An 11,148-nucleotide genomic window follows, 5' to 3' on the forward strand; every position below is an offset into this window, starting at 1 on the left:
CCCCCCCCCCCGCCCCCCTCATCAACATGCTAATGGTATTTGTAAATAAAACTTTCCCATTTTCATTACATACCCTACTTTAGTCGCAGTGATGTCATCAATGGCAGGGTTATTCACAAAAGGGTGAAGAGTTTGGAGAAGGCCGGAGAAGTGAACAATCTAGGACAACATAGCTGAACTAGAAAGTGACCTGAATTGGAGAATTTTTCCAAATCAGCTATGGTGTCCTAGATTGTTTCCTTCTCCTGCCTTCTCCAAACTCTTCACCATTTTGTGAATAACTCTGTTGTTCTCTGTGCTGTTCTGTGTAATGCAGGCTGATCATGGCTGGTTTGAGGGGCTGGCAGGAACATCACAGTACCCTACCCCAGTACTTCTCTCAAGAGCCCTCAGCCCTGATGCAAGCAGTGGGTGGGCTCTTGGGAGGAGTTATGCAAATATCAAAATGCCTTGATGGGTGGATAACAGTCTGTAGGAGCGGGTTTTCCTAGGCAGGCTGCATTCGCATGCAGACCACCCACATATGATACTGAGCCTCTTTGACTGGCAAAACTGAAATTCTTTGAATGAAAGGGGCGGGCCAGGTGCAGTGAGGCTGGGGAGGAACAAGCTACATGATGCTGGACATCCTCCGGGCAGGAAATGAGGTGGTCTCTATCTGATTGCTGCAGCATTTAATGCACATTGAAGCTAAGAAGCATAGTACGCAGTTTCAGTCCAGGAGAGGAGTCTGTACACCTCTGTGCGTTAATGAATATTTATGAGACAGTATTCTTCATAACACGCACAGATGTAGTAACTCAGCTCAGTGTCCTTAAATGTTGCATAAGAATTGTGTCCAATTATGGTAATATGCTGTGTATGTTTTATGCAAATCTAAAATATATGTTTCAGTATGTTTGGCATCATGCCACGATGTATACAGTATTGCTAAGCAAACTGAATTTTGTAAATCTGTTACAAAGTTTCTTTCCTGAAGATCCTACTAGTAACAGAATTTCCTGATGCAGGCTGATACATTGAAGCTACTGCCCCACTCTTAGCAGCACCGCTGTCTTCCCGCTCATGCATTTCTTCAGTTGGCTGTTGGTTAATAGACCTTAGGGCCCATTCTCACCACATCCAGATCATCTCCAGACCAGACCAGATTGTTTCTGGACACAGAATGCATCCTAACGCACCCCTATGCTATTTCTGGCCTCTGTTCACACCAGCGCAGTCCGTTCCAGAGCAGACCAGAAAAATAATGCGCGTCTCATTTTGTCTGGTCTGGAATGCAATGGAACGCATGGAAACGCATCAAAAACACATACACTTGTACTGGAATGCCACTGAAAGCCCATTTTAAGCTATAAAAGAAAAGTTAAAAAAAAAAGAAAAACAGCTCTGGAACATGGTAAAATCGCTGTAAATATGCGGTATAACCAAATGTACTGTGTTCCAGATCTGGTCCAGAAAATGGTGTGAACCTGCCCTGCATGGGCCATTTTGTCTGGTCTGGAATGCATGGAAACACATAAAAACGCATGCAAATGCACTGGAATGCACCTGAAAGCCTATTGTAAGCAAAAAAATAAATAAAAAGACGGCTTTGGAACGCGGAAAAATCGTGGTAAAATTCAGCAAAATACAATGCACTGCGTTCCAGGTCTGGTCCAGAAAATGGTGTGAACCTTCCCTAAGGGCCCATGCACACCAATTGCAGTGTGTTGCAGAGCAGTTGCTGCTGGAACCCACAGCAGTCGCACTCTAAGCTTCCCCCTTCGTTCTGAGGCAGGAGAGGGCATGGCGTTGCATTGAAGTCAATGGCACCGCAGCCCCGCCCCCTTCCAGTCCTCAGTGTGATCGGACACATGACAAAACATTTCCTGCACTCCGGTCCACTGCAAACGCAAAAAAAAAAGATCATGTAGCATTTTTTGCATTTGTATTGGAACAGAACGCAGTTAATGTCTTCGCACACATCCAATTGCACTGACTTCAATGCACCGCCACTCCCCCTCCCACTCCAGAACGAAGGGGGGAGTTTAGTGTGCGATTGCTGTGCATTTCAGCAGCTACTGCTCTGGAACGCAGTACAATTGGTGTGGATGGGCCCTAAATGACAACCCATTGGCCAACTAAAGGAGCTTGCACGGCAGGATGAAACTCTGCTATCAATTGTGAAGCAGTGGCTTTGCGTTGCCATGGGCTGCAACAGGAAGTGCGGTTACTGGAAGGATGTCCAGGGATGAAACTGTGTAACAGATTTACAAAATACAGTAAACAACCCATACAGTGCAATGCCAAACATACCGAAAAATAGACTTTGAGTTTACATTCATGAGATAGGTGAATTCTGGTCAATTATTTAAAGTGTCCACCCCTCATGTATATTAAATTATAAGTAAATGCCAAACTTTTTTTTTTTTAAACTTGCATAGAGTGGTGATGGGATAGAACAACTGTTTTTTATTGCTGTGTGTGTCCCTGTTAAGGTGGCCATACTCTTTACAACCCTCGCAAGACTTTTGTCTTGCGAGGGTTATAAAGTACTTTAAAAAAAATACGATCTGCCCATCTTGGACAGGCAGATCGTACCTGCTTCCGATGACTGCAATGCTGAACGGGCAGTGTGCGCGTGCGCACACCGGCCCGTTCGGCAGTGATCTCTCAATCATGTTAAAAACCAGCCGAAAATTATACGATTCTCGGCTGGTTTTCCAACATGCTCGATATACAAAAGACGTGCGACCGTACATTAGAAACGGTCGCACGCCTTGCATACACTGCACGATTCTCGTACGATCGCTGGATTTCCTGCGATTCTCGTACGAGAATCGTGCAGTGTATGGGCACCTTTAGGGAGATTCACTCTCTCTAATTGCCCTGACCGCCATCGTCGAAAATGAGGGAAAATCCAAAATTTGGAGTTGCCACCAGAATGCAAATAGAGTCAAAATCTCCCAATGGGGACACTTATTAACATGACAACTCTAACTTCCTGTTGAATCTACAGGACAGGAAGTGAAGGGAGATCTCCCTAATGAGATAGAAAATAGTGGTTTCAATCTCCCCGTAGAGTAGCCAAAATTAAAAAAAAAAAACAAGTTTTGGCTTTAAATATACTTTAAAGCAGAACTCTGGGAATTTTATGTATTAACCCTTGCAGTGGGACTAACCCCTGCACTGCAAGGGTTAACTTCTCATTTTTGTCTAGGTGCTAAAGAAAAAAAAAAAAAGTTATACTCATCCGAACTGAACAGCCGGCTGGCTCCAACTTGGTTCCCTCAAGCCAGTCTTCCTACACTGTAGCAATGGTATGTCCCTCACTGTCCTCACATTGTATAGAACATAATGACTCAAGGACCCTTAGACCTCTGCAGCGGAAGGGGAAGGCTCTATGGACTGGTCTAAGAGCAAGCTTTCTCCGGGGATTGAGCGAGTGTACCTTTTTTTTTTTTTTTTGCACCTAGACAAAGATAAGCGCTTACCTCTTGTAGTGCGGGGATAAAAAAAAATATTTGCCCAGAGTTCTGCTTTAAGGATTTGATGGAAGCTCAGTGTAGGGAGCATGCAATCAAGAGAAGTGCTTACCTTATTCCAGGCTTCTTCCCTGTCAGTTCTGCGATTGACAACAGGTCCCATCAAGCCTCTGCTCTTCTCTCGGTCATGTGGTCACTCCTTTGTCAATGCTATCACCATAAAATACAGGAGTAACGACCACCAATTATGTTGCAATGATGACGACGAAGGCTCATCCATATTCTGGGGCTAAAGCTGGAGCAAGGAAGATCCCCAACTGCTATGAGACTGAGAAATAAGGTGAGTATTTCTCTGCATTACACCTTCTAGACTAAACCTTAAAATAATATGAATATGAGTTATGATTCTACGCTAGCTGTGGTATATATATGTATATATACTGTATGTATATATGTATGTGTATATATATATATATATATATATAATAAAGCCACCTCCATGTAATGGCCAATGTGTCAACCCAGCTCTGTACTTATAACGCCCCGTGTAGGCTTTTTCGCATCTTCCTTGGCCTATCCATCAAACTCTGTGCACGCCACAAAAAAACAATAGTGTCAGGTATTGAACACAAGTCGCCGCAGAGCTGAATGCTCATAATTCTTTTTCCGGAGAAGAAACCCTGTGTCTTCCATCGGGTCTTTCTATTGTTCTAAGTGCAATTATGTTATCTTATATTGATACATCTGGCCCTCTCCGTGCTTTATTTTAAGTTGCATTGCAGTCAAGTGACATTATGTTGCATGTACAAAAGCAAATGGACACCAATATATCTATTGAGATGGGAGGTTTCAGCTTTCATTGATAAGGTTTTCAGGAAATATTGCAGAAGCACAAAGCAACACACAAACATTGCTTAAGCATATTTGGTGTGGACACCTCTATCCGGGTTGCTCATTAAAGGGAACCTGTTCTGAGTCAAAATGCCTATGTGATAATTTGAAGCATCAGCTTGACACCACCATTTTCTGATTCCTGGGCCCTGTGCTAGTTGCAGGGTGGCAAATCTGACTTTAAATGTGATGCCATTGCCTGGAAAGAAGTTCAGCTCTAGTCTGAGAAGGAGTTGGATTAGGACCCAAAATGTAGCTGTAGATGTTTTGTTTTCAGACTAATTTGCATACATGTTGCATTTGATGTGCAATAAAAGAGCAGAAATTAAGACCTCTGTGCAGACATGCTTTGAATTCCACTGCCTGAGAAGAGAATATAGCCAAAAATAAATAAACAAACAATAAGTACTCAGTCTTTCCCTTTTAATGTATCAATACCATCAGAAGATTTCAAACCTTAAACCTTAATTTTCCTGTTGACATGCACATGGAAAGTCTCTGACATTCAAGAAAAGTGTGGACAGATATCTGCAACAGGACTGGAATAGAATTTACTTTGTGCCGAAATCCCATTTCCATGTTTTCATGTCTTTTACAGCTTATACATTAGCCAGCTTTTCCCGCAGGAAGTCTTCAATAACCTCTACAGGTAATTAGTTCATCTACCAGCATCTTTATTCCTTGGCTATTCCCAAGATGTTGAAAATCCCTCCAATGGGCATATGCATCAAGCTGTAAAAAGTTCAGGAACTAGTGATGTGCAGATTCTATTGCATTTTATGTGCTGATGATCTGGCAAATTTGAGCCTGTAACCTGTTTTCTGGGCCGGGTTATTCTCCATCAATTTCCAGCATTAACTGAGCCCTAAATGGACTTTTGGGAATTAGTCTACTATTTTAAAGCGTTACATAGAAGTAGTGATGAGCAGACTGGCCTGGGTTCGGTTTACTTGGACATTCATCAAACCAAGCCAAAAATCTGGGTTCAGTGAACATCCAAGAGAACTGAACCCAGGGCTGGCCATGTCCTAGTAACCATTGACACTGGGTGGTTCCGTCACCCGTCAACCAATGATGCTGTCCAGGCTGTGAAGAGTCATTGGTTGGTAGGACAAAGATGAAGGTTCAGTGGGTGGATGAACTGGCCAAATTGTTCACCCATTCGGTAGACTGTGAACAGCTTGTCTTCAGGTCGAGCACATGGTTGAGCCAAGCCTGGAGCGCATCCCTGTATACAATTATGGGATGTCCTAACCACCCATGATCAGGATCAGCTCAGAGTCCCCCAACTATCTTGCTTGGCCAGTACACACGTGTGAGTGCCTTGACAGGTGCATATATCCTGCAACTGACCTACTTCTAAGCTGCATCAAGCTGCTTTTGCACTCCCATTGACTTGTATGTACCATGACATGGTGTGTGGCCTTATAGATGTACCACTTTATCATAGAGTAGAAATATGCTTTCTCAAGTCAAAACAAAGGTGTGTACATCATTATTACTTGGCACTCTCTGTAGTGATATATTGATTCACAAAGCATCACTATTATGTGCATGCATATTAAACACACTTATCTATTGGTGTATTTACTCACTGACCAGAGGAAACGTCCATCACAGAAAGGAGTGCAGGCAAGACATGGACTGGATGGGATGGAGGAGTTAGATATGTTTACTAAGAACATGTTCTTACCAAGCCGAATTAATTGGCGATCCTTGGCCAAGAGCACTGTGCTGCCATTGTCACTGTCAATCCATGTTTAGACAAACAGATTTTCTTATAAATAGGAGTGACGCTGTGCCACCTCCAGTTAGACTTGGCAACCCATAAAAGCAAATCTCAAAAAGAAGAAAAATCTGACTGATCTCTGCAGGTTGCTGCATTTGGCACACAGTCAGTGTATTGTCCAGTACCTTACTGTAAAAGCTGCCAATGTGAATATTTCATTCTTGAAGTCAATGACAGCAGTGACACGGAGACAATCCTGGTATCTGCCGTCCTTTGGGATGCTGCAGTAAATTACAGTGTTCAGGAGGGGACAATACTCATATCAACAGATCAATAGAAGTTTTGGAACAGGAATGCTCTGGGGCAGTGTAATTTACTTTGCACATCCTTCATGGGAAAAGAACACACATGTTCACCACAGATAATAAAAGAAGATAGAAACACATGCAAGTATAGTATTGCACTTCTATACATCACTCGTAAGCAGACATCTAGAGGTGGTAGAGCTTTAGACACATCAATCTAAGAAGGACATAAGGGATTTGGAGAAGGTTCGGATGTGGAAAACTGATTTAAAGTATATATAAACCCAAGGACACAAATGTGACATATTTCAGCTTAGGCTGAGTTGAGAAATTGAGAGGTAGCCGGGGGGAAAGCAATAACAGGCAGGGGTAAAGTTACCAAAAATGATGGTGGGTAATTCAGAGGAGAGAAAGTAGGGTAACCAGGCAGAGAAGATGTTAAAGGAGAACTATGAGATGAGTGATTTCCACTCACCTCATAGTTCTAGCCGACCTGTGACAATGAGACTGTCGGCTCAGTAGATCGGGAGGTGAGCGAACACATACCGGCGTTCGCTCACTTCTCGATCCTGTCACGGGCTGGATTCCCCTCTCCCCGCACCGATCTGCCAGCGCTGACTAGCGGAATGGACGGGGGAGGGGGCGGGTACAGCTGGCTCTGTCTCTAGATAGGCAGAGCCAGCTGTCACTCACGCAGCTGGGCGGATCCCGTCATCTACGTCGGGATCCGCTCAGGCTGCGGCGTCTCAGTATACCGCGAGCTATAGCTCGCGGTATACTGAGCCTAGGGTGACGGGAGGACGCTAGTTTGTGTCCTCCTGTTACCCTAAGGAAAACTATGGGGAAAAACACTGACCCCATAGTTCTCCTTTTAAGGAAGCATGACACTGGGCCAGGAGCCCGATAAATCACCACAAACTGGAGCAACTGGATGAATACAGTGAGCCTCAAAAGAGGAGAAGGATCGAGAGGGAGGTGAAGGAAGAACATGAAAGCGCTCAGTGGAGATAGTAGGATTTTGGCGCCACCTCTCTTTCCTCCACTTGGTCTGGGTTAGTAAGTCTAGTGCAGGCCACCATGTGAGAGGGCAGCTGGAGAGACACAGTCAAATACCCGAAGCCAAGTTTCTATAACAGCAAGTAGATTTAATGAGTTGAAGATAAAAAGATCATGGACAGAGGTGAGCTTGTTACAGACAGAGCGGGCATTCTGAAGAGCACACGAGACAGCAGGGGAATAGAAATTAGAGCGTGTGCATTAGGGCTGCTGCCAGGGGAAGGAGGGTGCCTGGTGTGGGGGTGAAAATTTGATAGGATGTAAGATGGGAGCAAGGTTTATATAACTGCATATGTTTCAGTGTCCTTTATGTTCGCATGATGGTTCAGTATTATTAGGAGGTGATGAGTGCAGTTCTAGGAATAGGGCACGACTGATAGTGAGAGAGAAAGAGAGAGAGAGAGAAGATGTAGGGTGGAGAAGCCTGGTAAAGTAATGAGAGTTTTAGGAGAAAGGCCACCACTGTGAGAAGAAAGGGTTGAGGAAACATATTACAGGATGAAGAGAGTAGGAATCAGACTCTGAAAGCAAGAACTGGATGAATGAATGTAGGTTCACTTGCTGTCTGTCCGCAGTGGAGATCCTTTGTTTGTTGTTTATTTCCGGTTTCTTCCTTAGCTGAACTGCCATGCTAAACTGCTTGGAACTTTTCCAGAACGGCACTTAGGCAGATGGCAACTGTCTGTGTCTCATCCCCCTGGATGTTCCTTCCCTTCTATAAGTTGCCCTAAATGTATAAGGAGATGGGGTGGGGGAGTGTTTTCCAATGAATGTATTAGGAGTTTATGAAAGGGGAAACTCTCACAGCAAGACGGGTTACAGGCAAAGGACACAGTTATAAAGATGACATCACCTCTTTGATCAAGGCAGACAACAGGAGGTAAATCTATATCAAAAGTATGGACAAGTTTAACAGTTTTTTAAGAGCAGTTACCATGAAGCGTTTGATGGTGAGATGTCAGTTTCATTCATACGCAGCATGGAGATGGGTTATTGTAGATATTTAAATCAGCTGCAGTTACCTGTGGGGAACAGAGAAGAGACGAGGAGCTGATGAAACCCATGCTAAACTGCTTGGCACTCGTTCAGACTGGTACTTAGGCAGATGGCAACTGTCTGGGCCTCTACCCCCTGGCGGAAATGAACTGGTAAATTTATTACATGTTGCAACAACTTCCAAGATATCTAAGAGGATCATGGAACTTAAAAATGTAGGCATAGATGTAACCTGTCTCAGATTTGATGGGACAGTCCTGCATCTTGGGACCTTAGTCCTGATGATGCTGCATTCCAAGTGACGTCTCGGGATCACTGCTCCACCCATACTTGAGATACTGTGCATTATGGTATTGGGGGCCCAGAGCGGATTCTCTTTGCATCATTAGAGGTTGAGTTTGGGCAGACCAGCTCAGTAAGTGAGGAAATATATATCAAAGCGCTAAAGGTGTAACTAATAAAAGACTTAATGTAACCAAGTGATAAAGTGAAATTTTAGGTTTAGGCGGTCTAGCTCTAAAACAAGTGATGTGTCTTACATGGAATCATAAAAAAATTATATAAAATAAAAATAAAATTAATAGTACAATAGTGCTGTGAAAAAACAAAAAAAATGATTAGGACGATAAGATTTCAACCACTGTGTAAAGACCTCGAATAGGTCACAGTATATAAACAATCCGTGAAAAAAAATATATATAATCCGTGAAAAAAAAAATATTAGAGAATTGGAATAAATTGGTCAACGAAAAAATAAACGTGAAAAGTGTGTACAAAGGAAGTTATTAGTGATATATATTGATGGTGGTATATATTTCGTAGCGGTAGTCCAACAGCCCCCCTTGGGTGGGTACTCACCAAATGGAGTTGGATCTAAGGCTTTTAGTTGGTGACACTTGAGCCTGCAATTGTACTTTCAAACTTGGATCAGTAAGTGAGGCTGACTGTGGGTGGGGGAAGTGTTTTGGGGAGCAGGAGTGAAATGTTGGTAAGTATGCATGTGTGAATCTTACAAATCAAGGTTGTGGACTACTTTGCATTGTCCCTTATTAAGCCCTCTGCAATCTCTGCAATGTCATTATGATCTGTAAAACTCAGCAAATATCCGTTGATCCTGCCAGGCCTCCTTTGAAAAAAAAACCTTCCTGTCTCTAACTGACTATGCCAGGCACAAAAGCAGATCCATCCTAATGTGGACAGTTTGTATCTGTTCTACCTACTTCACAGCTACAGGATGTCATGCCAACACACAGCGTGCATGTAGTCTCATAGTCAAATCACTGCTGCCACAACCCAAACCCCTTTCCCCAGCCAAACTGCTGTAGACAGGGAGTGATATAGGATATCAGTCATCCTTGTACCCAGGGGTGTCCCTAGCATAATCACTGCCTAAGTTGGGGGGGAGTGACAGGTGGTCACATTTCAGGGGAGGGGGTGGGGCATTGATGGGGTGCTGGTGGTGCACGCTAATGGCGCTTTGGCCAGTGTTTTGGTGGTGTACCGCCAAGCTCTGTCCAGTGTCCCAATAAACTTCCTATTAGGACTGGTTGCCAACAACTGGTTGGGACACCATCCAGAGCATCCTGCTCAACTCCTGGAAACCAGTGACAACACTGGTTGGCAAGAGCTGACCGAGACCCTGGCCAGAGCGTCCCAGGTTGTTAAGAGCTGGGAGGGGAGATGTCTATGGCCCTTACATATCTCCCCATCCGGCTCTTAGCAACCCGGGACACTGGAAAGGGAGTGGCAGGCAGAGCCATGTGACCCAAAGGGATGCCATCAGGCTACCTCATTATAGGGACAACACTGTTTGTATCCCTGCCCACAGCCTGAGGATGCTGCACAAGTCTCTATGGGGTGTAAGAGTTCCTGAGACCTGTGATATTGGTGGAAGCCACCAGGTGACCTTTTGGGTTTACACCATTGGACTTGGAGCTGACTGTTTCCAGACACCCCTCTTCATTTTTAGATTGTAAGCTCTCAGGGGCAGGGCCCTCCCTAACATCTTGTCTTGACTTGTATTGTAACTCTAATGTCTTCCTTATATTGTAGAGTGCTATGCAAACTGTTGGCGCTATATAAATCCTGTATTATTATAATAATAATCCCCCCCCTCCTTTCTCCATTTGTTTTCCTACTGAAACCTGCACATTATCTTTGTTTCTGTTCTGCTTCTTCTTTGTTGACCCTGTATATGTCCACATACAGACCAGACTCACCTTTATAGAACCCCCCCACTTTCTTTTTTTCCATGAGGATTGGTAACTCCTCTCGTTCTGAAGCAATAGATATGGTTTCTTCTCCCGATACATTTACCTTTCTTAGAGCCATGGATATTATAATTCGTCTCTCAGGATATGAGCATGGGTTCAGTACTGATGTGGACATTGGTCAACTTGGAAGACCTAAGTGGAAGAGGGATAGCTCTTTAGCTCTTTCTTTGGGGGAGATTACGGGTTCTGATCTGGGGCCCAATTGTTGCTGAACTCTCCATTTGTCTTTATTTACTTTCCTTTTGGTAATGTTATTCAATGTTATGCTTTATTACTGTGTTGTTCTCAAAACTTTTTCGAAAATAAAGATTAAAAAAAAAAAAATGATGAAAAAAGTTTGGACTGGAGTTCTTTTTGCTAGCTGGAGGTATTATGAGTATGCATGAAAAGATCAAATCATACTTTAAAAGAAAATGGGCAGCAGCAGATTATGC

At 43.7% G+C, this 11,148-nt stretch overlaps 1 protein-coding gene across 1 annotated transcript in view; it reads right to left on the reverse strand.

Moving 5' to 3' along the window:
• Window positions 1–9,983, reverse strand: part of LRFN5 (leucine rich repeat and fibronectin type III domain containing 5) — a 157,577-nt gene extending 147,594 nt beyond the window's left edge. The window contains exon 1 of the mRNA XM_018571723.1: window positions 9,973–9,983. The gene's annotated coding sequence lies outside the window, so the exon portion shown is untranslated. The remainder of the gene's footprint in view (window positions 1–9,972) is intronic.
• Window positions 9,984–11,148: the final 1,165 nt, after the last annotated feature.

The sequence above is a fragment of the Nanorana parkeri genome, unplaced genomic scaffold (assembly GCF_000935625.1).
Source record: "Nanorana parkeri isolate BGI_ZX_2015 unplaced genomic scaffold, ASM93562v1 scaffold1818, whole genome shotgun sequence".
Classification (NCBI taxonomy): Eukaryota; Metazoa; Chordata; class Amphibia; order Anura; family Dicroglossidae; genus Nanorana; species Nanorana parkeri.